Source organism: Peromyscus eremicus, chromosome 1 (assembly GCF_949786415.1).
Source record: "Peromyscus eremicus chromosome 1, PerEre_H2_v1, whole genome shotgun sequence".
NCBI classification, from domain to species: domain Eukaryota; kingdom Metazoa; phylum Chordata; class Mammalia; order Rodentia; family Cricetidae; genus Peromyscus; species Peromyscus eremicus.
The window spans coordinates 84,996,240-85,017,693 of record NC_081416.1 but is presented as its reverse complement, the minus strand read 5'-3'; the positions used below and the strand labels follow the sequence as shown (position 1 = coordinate 85,017,693).

The window sequence follows — 21,454 nt, the reverse complement described above, 5'->3', positions numbered from 1 at the left end:
GTGGTATAATAATACCTTGAGAAGAGGGTAAATAAGATGTATAGAGTGTGTGATAGGAGTCTCAGATCTGAGGGGCTGCCTTCCAATATTCTGCAATGGCACTGGGATCCCTTCTCCACAGGCATGGATGTCATCTTCCTAGTCTGGCTTTATCCCCTCCAGCTGTAGACACACATCGTACTTGGTGTACCCCAGCCAAGAACACTTCATTCTTTTTCCACCAAGTTAGACCAGTCATTGGTTGGCCACTCTCACAAGCTCTGAGCCACAATTGGAACACCTCATTGTTAATCTTCATCCTCCAGGGAGGTCTCCCAGTGGCCCAAATGGGGTGACATATTTGTCACTTTGGTTCATGGCTTCAGAGGTGTCAGTTCATAGTCCTCTGGCTCCGTGGCTGTGAGCCTGTGGTAAGGCAGAATATCGTGGTGGCATGGGGCAGGGGGTGGTAAAGCAGGATTCTTCACACCATGGTGGCCACAGAGGGACACGAGGATTAGATCAAACTAGGCACACAGTCTCAACTGATACATCTTCAACAGAACTCCACCTAAGGCTCCCATTCCAATCCTATCCTCATTTCCACAGAATCACCACTCCCTAGCTCATTCTGCTGCAAGCTGATGGACTGATGAGGTACAGCCCTCATGATCCAATCATATTCTCAAATCCTCCCAGCATTGCACTGAGGACCAAGCTTTCAACATGTGAGCCTTGGAAATAGAGGCACATTTTCAGATCCACACTACCAACAATGGACTATCTGCCCTAAGCCCATCCCTTCAGCCAGATGATGTTCTGGTTCACTAGACCCAGAGACCAGCTCTGGAGCCTGAGGTGCCTAAAGTTCCCAAGGAACAGTCAGTCTGTGTGGCAGGAATTTCAGATGTGATAGGGCCTGGTTTCTCAGTTCCTTCCAAAAGGAGAGAATAGCTGTCCATCTTCAACTCCATTCCCAGTGATAGGGTATGCTGAATTATTTCTGCTTAAAGAAATTTACTCCAGGCATGAAAATAGACCATTCAGAATTTTTAAATAACATACACACACACACACACACACACACACACACACACACACAAATTTATTCTTTGATAACTTCAAATATATGTATATAACAAAACGTGATTACATATAACCCCTCACCCCTCAGCCTCTTCTAGGTCTAGCACATTTCCCCTCTCCCAATTTTATATCCTTTTATTTTTTAACAACCCACTAACTCCAATTAGTGTGACTTCATGTGCATGAATCTAGGGCCATCCACTGAAGCACAGACAACATACCAATACCAAACTCCCCTCAAAAGAATGATTCTCCTTCCCCCAAGAGCCATTAACTGCCAGTAGCTCCTCAACCAGCAGTGGGAGTCACCCCTAAAATTCTGTATTTAATGTAAATATTTATCCAAGAGCACATCCTGACCTTAAGAATGTCAGGATGGTGGGTGCAGCTCTTAGGATCAACTAGGTGGTGCTGAGGGCTGTGTGGAACATGATCAACGTGGTAGTTCTGGGGACTCTGTTAGGTGTGAGTCTTGGAAGGGAGCCCTTTGAAAATCTTCAGTTCTGAATTCTCAGGTCAACTTCCCAGACAAGGTGTTACTCTTCCTACATCTTAGCTGTCCTGTTTATTATCATGAACATGGATATATCAAGGGTACATGGATTGTCGTCAGAGGGTGGAATTTAGGATTTGGGGGTTGAGGAGAGAGAACAAAAACAAGAATTGACAACAATGGTTAAAAATAGAGAAAGCAAGAAATCAAAAATAGTTGGTGCTCACTAAGAGTGAGCATGAGGAGCTGAGCTTCATTTCCCCAAACCCTTGTGTAAGGCTGGGTGAGGCAGCACATGCCTATAATGCTAGATCTGTAGAGATGAAGATAGGCAGACCTCTGGGCCTTCTGGCCAATCAGTCTAGTTCAGTCAGTGATCTCTAGATTCAGTTAGAGATGGTGTGTCAAAAAATAAGGTAGATAGTGGTCCAGGAAGACATCCAATGGTGTCTCCCCCCAAAACACACACACACACACACACACACACACACACACACACACACTCCCCCAACACAAAGTGATTGCAGAGTCGTTGTGCAATACAATTTAAGGATTTATCCAGACTCCATGTAAAATGAACAAAGGCTCCATTTGCAGCTGGATATGATTGTTGAGTCAAATAACAGGATGCACTACTATTGGGAATGTAACAGACATGTTATATGCCTGAAAGAAGAGAGAATGTGTTGGGGATGGACAAGAGAGCTTCTCTTCTTTCTAGACCCAGAAATCACGGGACAAACAGCATCTGCCCTCAGAGGACAAGCACTGAGGAGGCTGTGCACATGATATCTGTAAAATTCACACGTCCACCCCCATGCCGTTTTTGATAAGACGTTTACAAATTCAGAGAGAGAGAAATGCGGTCATTTATACTGCAGCGTTGTAAAGCCTGACATTAGCAGAGCCACTGGAGCTCATGAATCACAGGAGGAGGGAAAATTCAGATGGATATAAATGTCCATTAATGATGGGAAAGTCAAATAGATTACACTCCATCCATACTATGCGGGAGTAGGAAACCATTACAAAAGCGAGACGTACCTCTATGGAGTGCTATGGAAAGATTGCTGAGAAACATGGGGTTAGAATAAGAAAAAGCAAATTGCAAAAGAATATGTACACCCTGATTCCATTTATCTATGATAGAAAAATATCTATGCATGTAGATGTTCAGATAAAGACTCCATCCCAGACAATACCAGTGATCATCTCCTGGGAGGAAATGAGTACCAGAAGACTGAGATTTCCATATTTTGTTTATGTAGTTTTATTCTGCATTCTCTTTTGGGGTTGTTTTCATGAAAAAATATGTATTATGTTTACTACGTCAAAGTTGACAATGAAAATTATTACTTTTGGGAAAACTTGGGGCAGGGTAATTAATTAACATGCCTTCAGCCTTATAACTCACCAGCACTATTTATAGTACCATTGGTACCTAGCTCTGGCTGTCCTGGCAATGCTGTGGTTCTCCAATCTGCCAGTCTTTCCAGCCTGGAATTCTCTTGTTCCCACCAACATCTTCCCTTCCCTCCATGCAGGATGCATGCAAATGTGTTTTGTGTAGAATTCACAGTTGACAGGTTTGCTACAATCCCAATTCATAATCCCCATTCCTGCTTTCTCATTGTGTCCATGAATATTCTCCTGCTCCTGACAGTCACAGTTTTATTCCTCTGAGATCTTAGAAGGCCTCTTTCCCCATTCTCTTAGCATCACCTAAATATTCCCTCACCCCTATGTACCTGGTAGACATGGTAGATTTACCAAAAGTCAGTATTGGCAGGTTGAGCCACCAGAAACATCCTATACCTTAGCAAATAAGCTATTATTTTGTACCTACCCTTATGCACATTATTTAATTTTACCCTAACTACCCCTAGGAGAGAGATAAATCTATACTCCCCATTCTACAGATGATAAAACTCAGACTTTAAAAGATGGGGACTCAGCCAGAGACACAGAGCTTATATGTGGTGGAGTCATTTTTAAGCCTATTCAAAGATAAATTAGTAAATCCATCCTTATTCTCCTCTTCACTAGAGCCTTGACTCTGAACCACCAACATCCTTGGCCCAGAACTATAAAGGAAAGTAGATGTAGAAGCCAGCACTGGCCTTGAAATTCATATTAGTCTATCTTGTTCCTAGGAACTCAAAGATGAGTGTTAAGAAGTAACAAATTAAATGAAAAACTAAGGACCATTTCTAGGAAATTTCTAAGAACGTGAGTGCAGCAATGGTCATTGTTGGGTTAAGCCATATCTATTCCAACAGGGACTTGTTCATTGCCTACTCATAACCCTTGGCATTGATGCTATTTTCACCTATAGAGGGCAGTGTGGAGCAGATAGAAAGTGGCGGCCTTCTCATGATGGCCAGGGCTGAGCTCATAAGAACATGTGAGATTTTCTATGAGGAACTTCGAAAAACTCAGGCAGCTGGTACAGGTGACCATAGAATTGCTTCTACTGTGTGTATATTAGAGCCAAAAATTATTTAGTTTTATGTCTGGGATGGCTCATGGAATGTCAGCCCTTTATGGCCCATTAAACACAGATCACACCTATCAAAACAATGAAGCTTTACACAATTCAAGGCACATCTGTCATGCATCAGGTTCTATGGGAACTAGAAGAGAAGAGAGGCAAAGCCCCCAAATGCAACTGAGTTCCAGATGGCATTGTTTGGAGAAGATGGAACAGCAGAGGCAAAGGAACTTAAGATGTCACGTGTTCACAAGCATAGAGGTAAGAACCATTCCTCACAACCAATGACAAACAAGGGAAGCGGTAATATCCTTTAGGGATGGAAAAATGTAACCAGGAGGTTGAGTGAAGTCCTAAAAGACACAGCTCATCGACAGTGGTACCAAACAAACCCCAGGAATCCGTCTGTCTCCTCCACCCCAGCACTGGGATAACAAATGTGCCCCACCATGCCTACATTTTTAAGGTGGTTTCTGGGGATCAAACTGGGGTCCTTTTGCTTGACTAGTGAGCACTTTCCCCACTCCTGCCCCCTCTGGCTTTTGAGGACAATGTGCCACCACTTCACCCATTCTCACGTTTGTGCAATTGCCATTTGGTACAAGAATGAATGAGATGTTTCCTTTAGAAAGAATTCACTCTCTAGTAAGCCTGGAACTTACAGAGAAGATAGTGCCAAGGGTCCCTGGGAGGAGGGGGTGGTTAAAGGGCACCACTATTTTCTCAGAGGTATCCTAAGGGCTTGTGCTTTTTCTGAAGGTTCCTGTGGGTGAATTTGAACTGGCTTTTATTTTTTAACAAACTCATAAATAGTTGATGTCCTGAGGCTGACCGCCCTGCCGGCCTTCCCCCTAGCTCTGTAGTGGGGTCCTTGTAGCAACCTCTTTGGGCAAGGAGACATGCTTTGACCTACAGGAAGCTGTCTCACCACACAGCTGCCCACATGGGTAGCATTGTTCTACATGCAGCAGGGGTCAAGATGAGCAGTGGGAAGTGAGGAGTTGTCTGTGCTCATGGAAACCAGCATCAAGGTTTGGACTCTAAGCAGGGCTGCATTGCAGATGCCTGCTTCCCTTCAGGGACAAGGGATACAGGCAGGGCATGCTTAACATCAGGCTTTTAGATATAAAACCCAAAAGGAAATTTTGCCTGGTATCAAAAGACTGGGGGGAAATGTACAAAGAGTTGTTAATGAGCCCACAGGATCTCCTGGATGAGATGTGGTGGGTTAAGATGTCTCCAAAGAGACCGAGGCCTTAATGCCTAAAATTTAATACTTTAATCTTATTTAGAAAAAAAAACAAACAAAAAAACGGGTTCTCACAGATAGAGTGGAGTGAAGAATGTGTGGTGGGGAAAGTTATCTTGGATTTTCCAAGCCAGCACTAAATCAAACAAGCATCCTTGTAAAGGTGAGATAGAAGCTGATGTGGTGATGCATACTCATAATCCAAGCACTCAAGAGGCTGAGGTAGGGCTGACCAGATGACACAGTGTGTAAAACATGCATGCCACCAAGCTGACAACCTGAGTTCAAGCCCTGGGGACCACATGGTGAAAAAAAAAAAAGACTCAGTTGACTCCTACAAATTGTCCTCTGATCTCCATGTGCAAATGATAGCACATGTTCACAAACACACACATACACACAACTAATAAATAGAATAGAGATAGATAAATGATAGACAGATGATAGAGATAGATAGATGATAGATGATACATACATAGATAGATAGATAGATAGATAGATAGATAGATAGATTTAAAACGTTTAAAAATAAAAGGGTATGAGGCTGGAAGACCATGGATTTGAGGCCAGCCTGTATTATTGTACACTGTGTACTAACATTCTATCAACAAGAAAATAAAAAGATGAGAGAGATGAACTACTTGACATAGTCAGAATAAAAGACAGTAAGAATACAGGGGCAGAGGTGGGAGTGAGAAGACCACAAACCAAGGAGTGCTGATGGCCACCAGAAGCTAGAAGAAGCAAAAAATTTCTTTCTTGGAGTCTCACAGGGACAGCAGTCTTTCTGAAACCATGATATTGAACCTCAAGCCCCGGAACAATGAAAACCATGTTTGATGCTTCAAGCTATGAAGTTTGTGGTTATTAGTTACAACAGCAATAGAAACTGATGAAATCTTTGGGTTTACATCCTGTGGTGGGCTCCAAGACCTTGTGGTGCCAAAGCCTGGACACTCCCTTGGCCCCTCTGTCCCTCTCTTGCTACCTTTGATGCCAGGCAAAAATTGCTTCCATAATTATCAATACCAGCTTCAAAAATGATGCCTGGAGCATGCAGCCTGAATGACAGAGATGTGGTCACATGGTTTTAGTCTAGCTGCAAGGGAGGCAAGGAAAACTGATGCCCAGCTTCTGTAGTGAAATGGACCAGGATTCTCCAACGGTACAGAGTCAAAATGCACTGAGAGGTTTGGAAACACTGTTGTGTGTGTTCCTCTGGGTTATTTCCCCCCATCTGTTTAACAAAGTCCTAAATAGCTAGGTGTGCTGAAGCTGAACTTCAAGCTGGCTTCCCTTTACATTTTCTCTATTTTTCAGGAAGTTCCTGTCCTCACTGTTAATTTCCATAACTCTCTAATGGTTGGCACCATGGGAAGAGGCTTATACTGATACACATGCACAGATATAGATCTGGATGCATGCACACATATATGTTAGCAGTGTGCTCTGCACTGCGTGCATTGCCCCCCTTGTATTTGGTGACAGGCACTGTTGTCAGGATCCCACTTTTATTGGTTACTTTTACACCTCTGTGACCACAATGCCCCACAGAAACAACTTACAAGTGGGAAGACTCATTTTGGCTCACGGTTTCAAAGGGTTTGGTTTCATCATGGTGGGGAAAGCATGGTGAGGTAGCTGAAGTCATGGTAGAGATAGTACATGGCAGAAGCTGTTTACAGCATAGTGGACCAGGAAGTAAAGAGAATGACAGGAGCCAGGGCCAGATTATAACCTTCAATGACCTGCTTCGACCAGCCCAGCCAGGCTCTGTTTCCTAAAGGGTTCACAACCTCCCCGAATAGCACCAGTAGCTGGGAAACAAATGTTAAAGCCTGAGATGAACCTGAGGGATTTTCCAGATTCCAAACATAACATCATTTTGCACATGACAGGGTGGGAGCAGGGAAAGGTGAGCCTGCTTCTCAGGACCCAAAGAGACAGAGACTTCAGAGCCAGGGGTGACTCTTGCAGTCAATAAGGAGAGAAGGAAGACTCATTTAATAACTCACTGATATTTTTCACCAGTTTGTTTTGAGAATCCTGAGACTAGTGGCCACAGGTTTCCAAGATACACCAGACTTCCAATGGACACCAGCATGTCTCTGGGACACGGAGCCCCAGACTCCTGACTTATTGAGATGGCTGCTTGGCCGATGGCTGCCAGTGTGTGTTGCATGCTGATGAGAAGGTGACTGTTCTGCATGGACCTGGGAGGTTGTTCTGTCTGAAAAGGAGTTTTGCTTTCCTGTGTCAGTGATGGACCATGCTGGAGCCCAGCCATCTAATGTCAATCAATCCACGGTTCCAGGAGTGGGTGGGTATTATTGGAATTATAGCAACATCCATGTAAAAAGTGGGCTGTGGAAGTACAGTTATGCTTGCATTGCTTGGGAGGTAGAACTAGGGGGAGTGAGTCTAGTCAACCAGTGAGTTCCAGATCCAATGAGAAACCCTGTCTGAAAAAGTAGGCTAGAGAGTGATTGAGGAAGACACCTTCCATAATCCTCTGACTTCCCCATACATGCACACACATGTGTATGTGCACCCACATGCACACCCACACATAAACACATACACACAAAAGGAAGACTGAGCCTAGGGTATTAGTTACTTTTCTGTTGTGATAAAACACCATGACCATGGAAACTTATAGAAGGAATAATTTGGGCTTATGGTTCTAGAGAGATAAGAGTTCACCACCGTCACAGGTGGGCATGGTGACTCCACTTGAAGCTGAGAGCAGAGGGCTCATATTTTAAACCACAAACAGGAAGCAGACAGTGAACTGGGAATGGCTCATGGCTTTTGAAACCTCAACGCCCACTCCAAGTGATGCACTTCCTCCAGCAAGGCCACACCTCCTAAGCTTCCTTAAACAGTGTCACCAAGTAGGGACCAAGTGTTCAAAGGTCTGAGCCTATGGGAAGGAGCATTTTCATTCAAACTACCATGCCTAGTCAAGAAAAAGTCAAGGACGTCTCTCTAGAAAAAATGTCCCATCTGAGATCAGACTGCTGACAATGTGAGCCATGTGTGTGGGTGTGTGCAAGGAGACACGGAAGATGTCGGGGTCTGGAGCCAACCTGTGGCAAGAGCTCATCATGAGAGACAGTAACAAGGTGCTCGAGGTCCTGAGAGATGCCTGGTCTTGCAGGAACCGACTAGTGAAGATCAGAGAAGTGCACCGCCCATCTAGAACAAGGCTGCCCTTTGTCCAGTCTCAGGGGACAGGGCCCTGGAGAGAGTCGTAGAGCTCAAGGAATGCCACATTATTTCCTGATGAATAAAGCAAATCCATTGACCAAATTTCTCCAAATTCACCAACTGTCTTTGACCATAATCAAAAAAGCCTCTATACAAACAGCAGTCCTTCAACTCCGAACTGAAGATGGAGAAGGAGGGTTCCTGCAGGAGTCATCTTTCTTTTGTCTGTTTGTTTGTTTTTGACATGTCTGAGTGTCTTAACAACCCAGGCCTCTATAGCTATTTGTGGATTGTGCTGGTCAGCTTTACTTGTTGTCCTGGATAGTTTCATGTCAACTTGACACAAGCTAGAGTCATCAGAAAGAAGGGAGTCTCAGCCAAGAAAACACCTTCATAAGATCAGGCTGCGGTGTATTTTCTTAATTTGTGATTGATGGGAAGGGTCCAGCCCCACTATGAGTGGTGTCATTCTCAGACTTGTAGCTAGAGTTTTCCTGCCTGGCCCACAGTCAGGACAAATCTCTCTCACCTGCCAGTCCCACAGCCACTCAGACCCAACCAAGTAAACACAGAGACTTATATTGTTTACAAATTGTATAGCCTTACCAGGCTTCTTGATAACTGTTCTTATAGCTTAAATTAACCTATTTCCATAAATCTATACCTTGCCACATAGCTCGTGGCTTACCGGCATCTTCACATGCTGCTTGTCATCATGGCGGCTGGCAGTGTCTCTGACTCAGCCTTCCACTTCCCAGCTTTATTCTCCTCCTTGTCCCGCCTATACTTCCTCCTGCCTGACTACTGGCCAATCAGTGTTTTATTTACCAACCAATCAGAGCAACACATTTGCCATACAGAACATCCCACAGCACAGACTGGTGGTCCTGGGTTCTATAAGAAAGCAGGCTGAGCAAACCATGATGAACAAGCCAGTAAGCAGCACCCCTCCATGGCCTCTGTATCGGCTCCTGCCTCCAGGTCCCTGCTTGAGTTCCTTTGTAAACTTCCCCTCATGGTGGACTGTGATGTGGACCATAAGCCAAGAAAACCCTTTCCTCCTCAAGTTCCTTTGGTCATGGTGTCTCATCACAGCAGTAGTAACCCTAACTAAAACCATTGTCATCTTAACACAAGCTAGAGTTACCTGGGAATAGAATCTCAATAAGGCATTGTCTACACTGAGGTGACTTGTGGGTATGTCTGTGGGGTTGTCTTGATCACGTCAATTGAAGTGGGAAGGTCCACACTAGGTGTGGGCAGCACCTTTGGCAGCTTAGATAAAAGGACATGGAAAAAGCCTCTTTTTCCCACTCTGCTCACTCTCTCTGGAAAGTTCATCGATGCTGTTACTGCTACTGCTGATCTTTCCCCTGATGTTAGAACCATCTTCCTGGGGCTTCCAATGGGGCCTGAAGACTAGCTACTCTCCAGGAATCTTCCAGTCCTTCAGCACCAGATTGGGGCTACTGAAGCACCAGCCTCATGGACTCAGCAGCTCCCTAATTCCTGGCCTTTCACTGTATGACAGCTGCTATTCTTGCATTATTCCATTAATATCCTGTTAGCCAATCTAATGAATCCTTTTCTAATATGCACTTATTCTATTAGCAATATTCCTCTAGAGAACCCTAACTACTGTAGGGACCCATTTGTAGTAACTTGGGTATAAATACATATTTATTTGCCACTCCTCCACCATCCTCAAGTCCAACAATAAAGGATTCTTTTAGAATGCTATCTTCCATCCCTTCCTAGCCTTCTCCTTCCTGTGCAGAAGATGAAAGTTGCTCAAAGAACCTTGAGTCTGTTATGTATATTGGACTTTTCCTAAAGGCCATGGGAATCCAGTGGGGCTGTAAGCCTAGAAGGACCATAATGAGATCTGTGGTTGTAAATGACACTTCCACCTTTCATCTCATTGCGGGCTTCCCTGGTGGGCAGGAACTGACTTCCTTAGTAAGCTAGTATCTTCTCCTCCTAGGTGGGCACCACCTGTCTGTAGCAGGAATCTTAAATGTTCTTATTAATAAAATCAAATCTGAGGCCAGTTATTGGGGTGAACACTGGAAGATCAGAGAGACAGAACAAGCCCCAGCTAACCTCACCTGGCCAACTTCTCAGCTGATCTTGTTTCCTCAGACTGGAAGCCTCTGTGTCCTCATATCCAAATGGCTCTCAGCTGAACTGTGCTGCTTAAAACCTAATAGCTTAACCAGCAAAATGCTGCTAGTTTCTGGTCTTCACGCCTTATATACCTTTCTGCTATCTGCCATTACTCCCTGGGATTAAAGCCTCACTTCTGGGGATTAAAGGCATGTGACGCCATGCCTGGCTGTTTCCAATGTGGCCTTGAACTCACAGAGATCCAAGGGATTTCTGTCTCTGGAATGCTAGGATTAAAGGTGTGAGTGCCATTTTCTAGCGTTTGTATCTAGTGGCTTGTTCTGTCTCTGACCCCAGATAAGTTTATTAGGGTGCACAATATTTTGGGGAACACAATACCACCACATCTTGCCACACCTGCCACACCTCCTCGAACCACAGTGGGTTTCTCAACCACAGCACTGTCAAGAATTTGGAAAAGGGCTGCAGAGATAGCTTTGCAGTAAAGCCTTGCAAGGATGAAGACCTGCATTTGACCGCTGGAATCCACACTGTAAAAGCAAATCTAGGTGTAGCAATACACACTTGGAATTCCAGAGACAGGTAGATATGTGGGGCTTAATGGTCAGCTAGCCCAGCTTACTTGGCAGGTTCCAGGCCAGTGAAAGCCCCTGTCTCAAAGAAAGAAGGTGGGTGGCAACTTAAAAAGGACAGACAGCATTCTCCTCTAGCCTACACGTATTTGTACAAGGCAGGAATGCATGTACACACGCACACACACACACACACACACACACACACACACACACACAGTTTAGAGCAGGTTATTTTGTGTTATATGCAGACATCCTATGTGTTATAGGATAAGGCACCAACATTCCTGACCTTCAATGATTAGATGCTGTAATGGGCACCATTCCCATTAGGATGGCCACAAATGTCTCCAGGTTGCCAAGTATCGTCTGAAGGGAGGGAGGCACAGTCATCCCCTCTGAGAATTCCCCATTCTTTTTTTTAAAACCATACTTTAGGATTATTATCTAAATCACATCTCCCAGGAAGTCTAGTTTCTATGGCTGTTGACTCCTGAGCCCTCTCCTTAAGCTCCTGTGGATTTTCCTCTCTCATCACTAAGATTTAAGGTTTGAGCTATCAGCCAGCTTACAAACATCACTCGGGGTCCCATGGTCACAGAAAGACTTGGGTGAAGAGGCCATTGGATAACCATGGTCCAGCAAACACATTTTCTTGTGTTTGAAACTGTAAGGTCTTTGATGATGTACTAGGGATATCTCCAACTTCTGAATTATTAGAGAACTTTTCAGAACATTTGACCTTAAGCATAAATGATCTTTGGATGACAAGTGAGAGAATTTCTATTTCTAAAGCAGAAATCCACCCAGAGCGCTTCTGAAAGGAGTTCTATTGTTAGTCTGGGGAGAAGGAGGTCCAGGCATACCTCTGGCTGGCTACCTGGTTCATCTGCTTCAGAACTCTCAAAAGGCACCGGCTTGGAAGCCTGTATTTCCAAGCTCCCTGTGCTCTCTAATTTCCTTTTAGAAGAAGAGCAGGTGGCCCATCTGCCACAAAGTAGTGAGGAGGGAACTTGTCGGAATCCGGTTCATTGGAACAGAAATGACAGAATGTCAATTTCCCTCCTAACTGCATGTCATAGTCGAGAATCAAATAAGCAATTACACCAGGCTAAATTGAATTCATTTCAGATTCAGATGCACGGCCTGCACCAAAGCTGCTCCATGTGGGAGGAACAGTCCCAACTACGGATGTGTTAGCAAGTCCATGGGTGGTGAGTGTCCGACCTGTGCTGCCTTCTATTGTTCAGTCCCAGCCTGTCGAGCACTCTTTGGCTGTGACCCTGCAGGTGTGAGATAGTGATGGGGATATAACCTAATGGAAGAATTTTAGACAGCATAGTGTGGGAGTGCATCCATTTAAGATCGGTGGTGATGGTGGCGGCGACGGTGGTGGTGGTGGTGGGTGATTTAAATCATCAGGGGAAGGTTGGAACAACCTGTCCCACTGCTCCTTTGACCTAGCTGGTTTGTGCTAAGGCATTTCTCCTAGAAACTGCGTGCAATGATTTGCATTCCACTTCTTCCCACCAATAGCATGGTGATTTTTAAAGACTTTCCAAGGCACCTTTGTGTGGGGGAACATGTCAATAGATTAGCTAATAGCTTAGCATATGTTAGGGCTCAGCACCATAAGAATGCACCCAGCTCTGGCATTAAACATTTTTTTTTATTTTTGCTCAGATTTGGCATTATAATAAAGGTACATTTTCCTTTTGAAAAGATAGATATGATCATGCAGTAAAAATGAAACTAGAGATAAACATACCTTCACATGACACGGCTTTGTTTAGTAAGTAATTCCAGTAGCTCTAGCTTGTTGGGAACCTCCATTGCTTAGCAGATGGAGTGACATCTTCTGGGACAAATGGAACTAAGGAGACAGGGTGTAGATTCTAGGTCTGACATTGCCTGCTGGGTTTTGTCATGTGATCTACCTTTTCATTGCATATAAAATGTGAATAGAATGAAATTTAATTTATCCATTCTATTAAAAATAGTTTTTCTCACTCTTTAAAATGTTCTGTGAACTGAAATATCATTGCTTTCTACAGTAAAGATGGGAGCAGCTGCTGACTAGCTAGATATCTTAGTGATTGCACTGATGAATGGATAGACAGATATGATGGATGGATGTATTAATGCCTGAATGCATGGATACTTGAATGCCTGGGTGGGTATAAAGATAGGTGGGTAGGTGGGTGAAGATGAAGAGAGGTAGATGGTGGGTAGATTGCTAGACAAATATGAAAATGGGTGGTGGATGGATAGATATGAGAATGGGAGGATGGATGAACAAGTGGATGGATGGATGGATGGATGGATGGATGGATGGATGGATGGATGGATATAAAGATAGGAGGATGTATAAATGGGTGAGTGGATGGATGGATAGAGGGATGCACATGAAGGTAAATAGTTGGATGGGTGGATTAATGAGTTGGTATATAGATGAGCAGCATAGAAAGACATGATAACAGTCTGAATTTCCACCGTCACTCAGTCCTTTCATCTAATAACCCTCTCTGTCTATACCTTCTACATTACTCTAGCTCCCTCCCTGACTGATGGACTTATATGGTTAATAAGATCATTGACTCTTATTCTAGGCATAGCAAAACCCATCAGTTCCAATGCCAGGAAGACAGCAGGCATGACCCTGATGGGAACCACCCTTACACTGGGCTTACTTTTGATATATGTTAGTCTGGATCCCTTGGGTAGGTGGTGGGTGTCCATGGGAGAGCCTGCTTAGGAGTGAAACTACCAGAGAGAACATCAGAGCAAAGGACAAGGGAACAGAATACTATTAAATGCCTTGTATATCTGACTCCTGCCATGCCTGGGACAACAAACACCTCAGACTTCCAAAGGATGTGAGATTTCATGCATCCAATTTTCCATTTTCATTTCTTGCAAACATATGAAAGAGGTACTTATACCAAGAGATGGGTATTTTTGCAATGTTCTGTGAAGTATTTACAAGGAATTCACGTATGGCTTCCCACTCACCACCCCTCTCCATGAATGCACAAGCTGCAGGCCACCTTTGTGAGGCTTGCTTCAGCTTTGGGATTTGATCCACAGTCCAATTTCCAACTGAACAATTTGAAAACTAGTTCCATAGGCCACTTCCTAATTCTACACAAATATTTGCGTTTTAGTGGCCAAAGGCAATGCCAAGTCTTCTTCTGTCTAGCCAAGAAAAGGAGTTTCCCTTGAGAGATTCCTGTTCCCGACAAGGAACTCAATTAAAACAATTTTCACTTTGGGTGAACCAAAAGAATGTGGGGGAAATGTGTTTGTTTTCCCTGAAGCAGACCCTGTGTGTAAAAGGTTGCTTGATGCTGTTCTTGGTGAAGGATGTCCTCCAGGGCCTTCCTATTTTCAAAAAGCTGTGACTGTGTAGAGACCAGTGGGAAACTTTTTGCTTTGTCTCATAGGGTGCCTTTAGTGTGATACCTGACAAAGAGGAGGGGCTATTGTTATTTAGTGAATAACAAGTGTATAAATTGTGACCTGTTCACACCCCCATCCCTGTCTATTCATCAAGAAGGACTCCAGTAGACAGCAACCTTAAAACCCTAAGAGTTATTTACATTCATTCTCTCTCTCTCTCTCTCTCTCTCTCTCTCTCTCTCTCTCTCTCTCTCCCTCCCTCTCTCCCTCCCTCCCTCCCTCCCTCCCTCTCTTCCTCTCTCCTAACTGAATGTGGGGTCTTGCATATGCTTGGTATGCACTCAATCAAAAAGTTATTAATACCCCTTAGAAGTTCTCTGCAGGACCCCACACACATGAAGGAGTGAGCAGTCCTTTTCTGCACAACCTTAGACAATCAAACTCTTGTCTTTGGGGTCTTGGAGACTCAGATAAACGATGAAGGGATTATGGTAAATATAAACAGCCATGTGAAAGAGCATAGGTATACGTCCATGATGTGAAAGGCAAAGGGCTGGGGGAGGGATATTCAGAATCTAATCTTCAGTCTCTTTCCCCAGGCTCTGAATGAGAAAGCCATGAAAATCACCCCCCTGGCTGAGATATTTCCCACTCCTCACCTCCTTCTGCATTCTTTCACCCCCAGCCATCTCTGGCTGTCTTCCTGAATCACCTCATACAGCATAATTTGCATAATTAAACTATGCATCTGGATGAGTAAAGCCACAAACCCCTTTCCTCTGACACCCGGCCCAGTGCAGAATATTCTATGTCTGACAGTGTTCTTCCATCTTCCTTCCCTCCGACTGCAGGGGCTCTAGAGGAAGCAGAAAGATGGGAGGAGCCGCTTCCGGCAAGCTTCATATTAGATTCTAAAACCACTGTGATTCATTCTTTTTCTATCAAATAAAATTCCTGTCCTTACAGTAAATATGATGAATGGAAAGGGCACCCTTGGAGATTTATGTTCACCTTGCAGGCTTCCGGCTGCCCCCTTCTCTCCTCTCCTCTCCCTCATCTTCTTTTCATTTTGTAGTGTAACAAAGTTTCACAAGGAAGTATTTTATAGAAAATCCATGTCTGGGGATTTTATCCGGGCTTCTGTCGTAAATTATGGCAATAGAGAACTGGTCTCTTGCTATACAATTCCAGATATTTCAGCGACGTGAACACAATGTAGTCACCCACCACTTTGAACTGGTATGGAATGGTACATCTGCACCCGCGGTTCAGATAGGAGAGAGACAAATGTGAATACAAGGCTGCCTCTGGCAAGAAAGAAGAGCAGAGGCCTCTCCCCAACCTCAAGAAGGCCATGCTGAAGTAAAATGGTCTTTGAAAGCCCGGATCAGCATCTATGAGACCAAATAGTTTCCCCAGATGAAAAATGACCTCATCCCTCGATTCATCTTTGCAGTTAATACAATGACCTTTAAAATCGAGTTGCTGAGAATTGGATAAAGCTTTAAAAAATATAAAGCAAGAAAGCTCTGAAAAGATGATAAGGGGTTGCTTAAATGCCTGCTAATCGGGCACCATGCTCCCCTGGCCTATGACACACCAAATCTCTCTGGCTCACCAGCTCTGGAGAAAAACCTAAGGAGAGAAGGAAAGAAAGGCTCCGTGATCAGCTGGCTCCCTAAACATGATCTGGATGCTGCTTATGGTCCAGCAGAGGCCCCAAACTGCTCACTCTTCCCTCAGGTTGATGACCTTGCCTTTGGCAAGATGAATTCTCTTAATATAAAAGTTCAGTGTCTCTAAGAAAATTCTCAGCCTTTATCACACACAGTCTTGAGGAGAATGACATTCAAGATGTTCTTTCCTCACCTGGAGACAGGAAGAGATGCAATCCCAGGACAGTAAGCCATGAATGGAGTAAGTTCAAGGCAGGATGAAGTTGGAGCTGATTCTCTTAATGGTGGTCCCCTATTTTCCTGTTAGGGTCCAATGTGCTTTAGGTCCCAGCACAGCTAGAGCTGGCTTCTGCTTCTGTCCTTGCTATATCTCATGAATATCCTTCTGTTAAGTTCATGTTTTTCCGTGTATGTGTGTGTGTGTGTGTGTGTGTGTGTGTGTGTGTGTGTGTGTGTGTGTGTTATGCATGTGCATGTGGAGAGGCCGAGGTTGATACTAGGCATCTCCCTCTGTCATTCTCTGTTTGTTTGGTTGTTTGAGACAGGGTCTCCCAACAAACCTGGAGTTCGCTGATTGGGTAGACTGACTTGTCTGCAAGCTCCAGGGACCTGCTTGTCTCTACCTTCCTGCTCCAGCATTGCAGATGTGTGCTACTGTTCCTGCCTTTTTATTTGGGAGCTGGAGATCTGGACTCACTCTACCCATGGATATCATCTGCCCTGCCCAAGCTCATGTATTTTGTACATGATTTTATTTGACATGCATTGTTTGCAGACATGGAGCCAGTGGTCACAGCAACTTAATGCTATGTTACTTAAGCACAACCACAAGAAAGTCTGTCCAGTGGGACATGGCTTGAATTTGAGTGTGAGCTCCAAAGATCAGTGTATTTAGTTCCACCCCCAAGGAGTCAGTATTGAGAAGTGGGGACTAGTGGGAAATTCTTTAATCCCTGGAGTTGTGCTCCCACAGGAACTGTGGCACCCCACCCACCTTTTCCTCTCTCAGTTTCTTGTTCTATGATATGTTTTGCTCTGGCACATCCCTCCTGACATGATGCTATACCATTACCAAAGGCCCAAGGCAACAGACCTCCTAATTCTGGACTGGAGCCTCCAGAACCATAAAAGCACCACAATTTTTTTTCTCTTTATAACTGAACCACCTTGAGTATTTCATTACTGCATTGTGACATTGCTTACTGTAGTGAAGCTCTCATCTTCGCCCTATTAGTGGAAGAATCCTCTAAGTTTTAAAACTATAATACCAATTTTTTATTTATTGGGCTTCTATGAAACAATACATTTGTATAAAATGCATTGTTTGAAATAATTGAAAGAATAATCATATATATATATATATATATATATATATATATATATATATATATGACACAGTTACCATAGTGAAGGCACTGCTGATAGCTTAGTATATTAGTCTGAGTTTTGTTACTATTTTTTTTATCTTTTTTTATTTTATAATTTAATTCAATTTTACATATCATCCACAGATTCCCCTGTTCTCCCCCCTCCTGCGGCCCCCCACCCCCACCCGCCCCCCAGCCCACCCCCCATTCCCAAGGTTGGATAAAGCACAGGGACAAATAGCCAAACGAATGGAAACACATGATCTATGAACCAGTAGCTGAGGAGCCCCCAACTGGATCGGGTCCTCTGGATAAGTGAGGCAGTTGATTGGCTTGATCTGCTTGGGAGGCATCCAGGCAGTGGGACTGGGTTCTGTACTCAGTGTATGAGTTGGCTGTTTGAAGCCTAGGGCTTATGCAAGGGACACTTGGCTCAGCCTGGGAGGAGGGGACTGGACCTGCCTGGACTGAATCTACCGGGTTGAACTCAATCCTCAGGGGAGTCTTTGCCCTGGAGTTTTGTTACTATAATGAAATGTCTGAGGCTGGGTAATTTTATAAGGAAAAAATATTTATATTAGCTCATAGTTTTAGCCCAAGAGTCAATGATCCACAATTAGTGATTCCCTGTGGATGGCAGGTCCAAAGGTGACTCAGGGCCTCCCAGCACAAATGATTTCTAATGCAGGAGTCACGTAAGAGGTTGTGGCCCCCTGTCTGGGCAAAGAGAAGCCATCAGGGAAAGTGGAGAAAATGATATCCTCTCTAAAGGCACACTGACATAACAGGTGTCATCTAGGCAGAGACTTCTGAACATTTTTGACTTGGCTGCTCTGGACAGATGTGTGCACCAGGTCTGAGACAGGCTGCCAACATTTGGTTCTAGGTGCCTTTGGGTCTTAAACTCTTGTTTGCTCGGCAGCTGCTTCCACACACCATGTAGTGCTTGGAGTGCCAGCGGGTGCTCCGAACACACCTGAGCAAGTCACACCTCTTCTGTTCATTAGAAGATGCTGCTGGCTAAATGAAAGTTTAAGTGGGAGCTTGTAGGCTGGCCGTGTGTGTGTGTGTGTGTGTGTGTGTGTGTGTGTGTGTGTGTGTGTATGCACATGTGCATGCAGTGTATGTCTGAACTCATGTAGGTGGGTACACATGTGGGTACATGTGTGGAGGTCAGAGGTCAATGTTGGGTGTCTTCCTCACTCTCTACCTTATTTTTTGAAATGTAGTCTCTAATGAACCTGGAGCTCTTTGATTCAGCTAGACCCCGAGGCCAGCCAGCTCTAGGGATCTTCCCATCTCTCTCTCCTCAGTGCTGGGATTACAGATGTGTACCACTGTCCCTGGCTTTTTAAACTGGTCTGTCCTGGTGCTTCAACCTCCCACATTCCATCCTCCAGCCAGGGCTCTCAAGAGTCTGACTACCCTGTGTCGGCCGAGTTCCTGTCTTCAGCCTTCTGAGATGAGCCTCAAGCAGTCCTACTCCTAAATTAGAAGTCATGTCCTGTAAGTGCTGACTTGGCAGGGGTAACACTGACATGATTTCACAAATCACGATGCTATCCGAGGCAAAAGTTGCATTAGATCAATTACCACTCTATTTTGGTGCCATCTCCCAGTGTTTATTTCAGCTTACCTATTTTTATACTGAAGTTCTCGGGCTTCTCAGCCACAGCCATGAACCTTTCCAGTCCTTGCTCATGCATGCCTTCTGCTTTGAACTGAAGAGCATGATTTGAGTAGAGATGATGGCATGAACACATCCCACTGGACCTTGGCTCTCAGGTCCCTGGTTTGGAGTCTTCTGGTTGGGGTGGATGGGTGGATTCAACACCACACAGTCAGAATCTCAGGGCTGGAAAAGGAAGCAACAGTCTGTGATCATTTTAGTAGAATAAAAGCTTAGCAGTGGCTAGACTAGGTAATACCTTTCTGCTATAGAAGGGTTCTGGTTAGGGTGAGGCAGGGTGGTTAGGGAAAACCATGAAACCTAAGTTACCCACCCACATGGCTGGTGTTTGGGCCTGAATCATTTCTTTCATGCCACAAATTGGTATATTGCACATCAATGCACTGGTATCAGAATGGGACATTGTTTACACACAAAATCTTCATTTTAAAAGTAAATAAAAATGTGGTCATTAGGGTGCTTCCTCATTCAATAGGGCAGGTGTTCTTATCATGCCCCATAACAGTGTGTGGAGATAGGAGAAAGTGGGTGTTGTTATTTGTTAAGTGACCATGTACCCTCAAATTTAGCTTCAAGTGTAATGGGACTCTCCTCTCTCCCTCCTCTCTTGCCCTCTCCTTTATTTCCCTCCCTCTATGAAACACAGCTGGTGATGCTGGCTTTCTCTATAAGCCGAAGAGCCCCCATCAGGCATCAAATCTGCTAGCATCTTGGCCTTGGGCTTCTCAAGCCTCCAAAACTGTGAACAATTATGTTGTATTACAAACAACTTTCTGTTGTTTATAATACACTTAGCTCACCATATTTTATCACAATATCTCCAAAAGACTAAATGGTCTCTTGACATGCCAAAGAAAGAAACCTGAAGTAGATACTTCCCCTCAGCCCTCAGCAGGGCAAACTCTGTCAGTGCCTTCATTTTAGACTTGCAAACCTCTACCTTTTTGCCAGTGACTCCTGGTGACGTCACTGTCATCATGCTATTTTGTTCCAGGAGTCTCAGCCATCTAACCCACATGAGTCAGATCAACTTTGTGAAGAGTTAGCTCAGTCTCAGAAGCTGCTGCCAGAATGCTGTGCAGGGAGCTGAGGGACCCCCAGGGGCAGAGTGCATCTGTCTCCCTTTCCTCCATCATGATTTCCTCCCTCCTCCCCATCCCACACTAAGAGACCCTACACTGTGATGCCCTGTCTATCAAACAGTCATCACAGAATCATCACTATGGAAGGGCAGGTGAGGATGCCATGGGACAATGCCTGTGAGCTGCAGACACATGACACACGCTCAATTGGTGGAAGGCTCAGACACCCTTCCTGGTAACAAAAACTTTAGATCATGCTTAACAATGACAGACAACCACTCTAATGAGTAGTTATGAACTGTATTCAATAGATAATTATTATTGCTGGCCAAGGAAAGTTCTGTGAATTTCTGTCACTCATGGGAAGCTGTATGTGTCACACAAGCCAGGCTCTGCAACTCAGGTGATGTGCGACCAGGGTGAGGTGCTTTAGATTGTGCAGGGATGGAAGCAATGGATGATCAGAAGATACTGGAAGACTGTGCTGTGAAAAAACTCAGCATATCAGTTCCAGGAGGGAAAAGAGTGTGGAGAAACTCACCCAAGGATCTGAAAGATTTAAGTAGCTCTAGGGATAAAATATGGGCACTGATTCCATTTCCTTATATGCCTCCTAGCTGGTTAGTATTAAATATGGGGCCCTTAGTTCCTAGAACTAGGCTCCTTGCCCCCTTTAAAAATATGGACTAGCACATACTAACTATGCATAATAATGGGGTTTATTATGACATTTACATACATACACATACAGAATGTATTCTGATCACATTTACCCCCATTTCCCTCTCTTATCCTCTCCTCCTCTTGCTTCCTCTTCCCTGTTCTACTTCCATGTCTTTTTCCTGTGTGATCCAGTGACTTTCCTTTCGGTTGCTCGCAGATGCATGAGTGAGGGAGTGTGTAGAGGAGCTTGAGTACCTTGCCAGTGAGTGGCCACATCACTGAAGAAAACCACCCTCCCCCTCCAGTAACCACAGAGATCCCTAGGAAGGACTGAGACCCTGAGATCATTGCTCCTCACCTTTTAAAAATT

At 44.4% G+C, this 21,454-nt stretch overlaps 1 long non-coding RNA gene across 1 annotated transcript in view; it reads right to left on the bottom strand.

Annotated features, from left to right (window-relative positions):
- LOC131899989 (uncharacterized) overlaps nt 1-21,454 on the bottom strand; it is a 60,078-nt gene that overhangs the window by 25,141 nt on the left and 13,483 nt on the right. Inside the window, exon 3 of the long non-coding RNA XR_009376158.1 lies at nt 19,286-19,504. This is a non-coding gene — a long non-coding RNA (uncharacterized LOC131899989). The remainder of the gene's footprint in view (nt 1-19,285; nt 19,505-21,454) is intronic.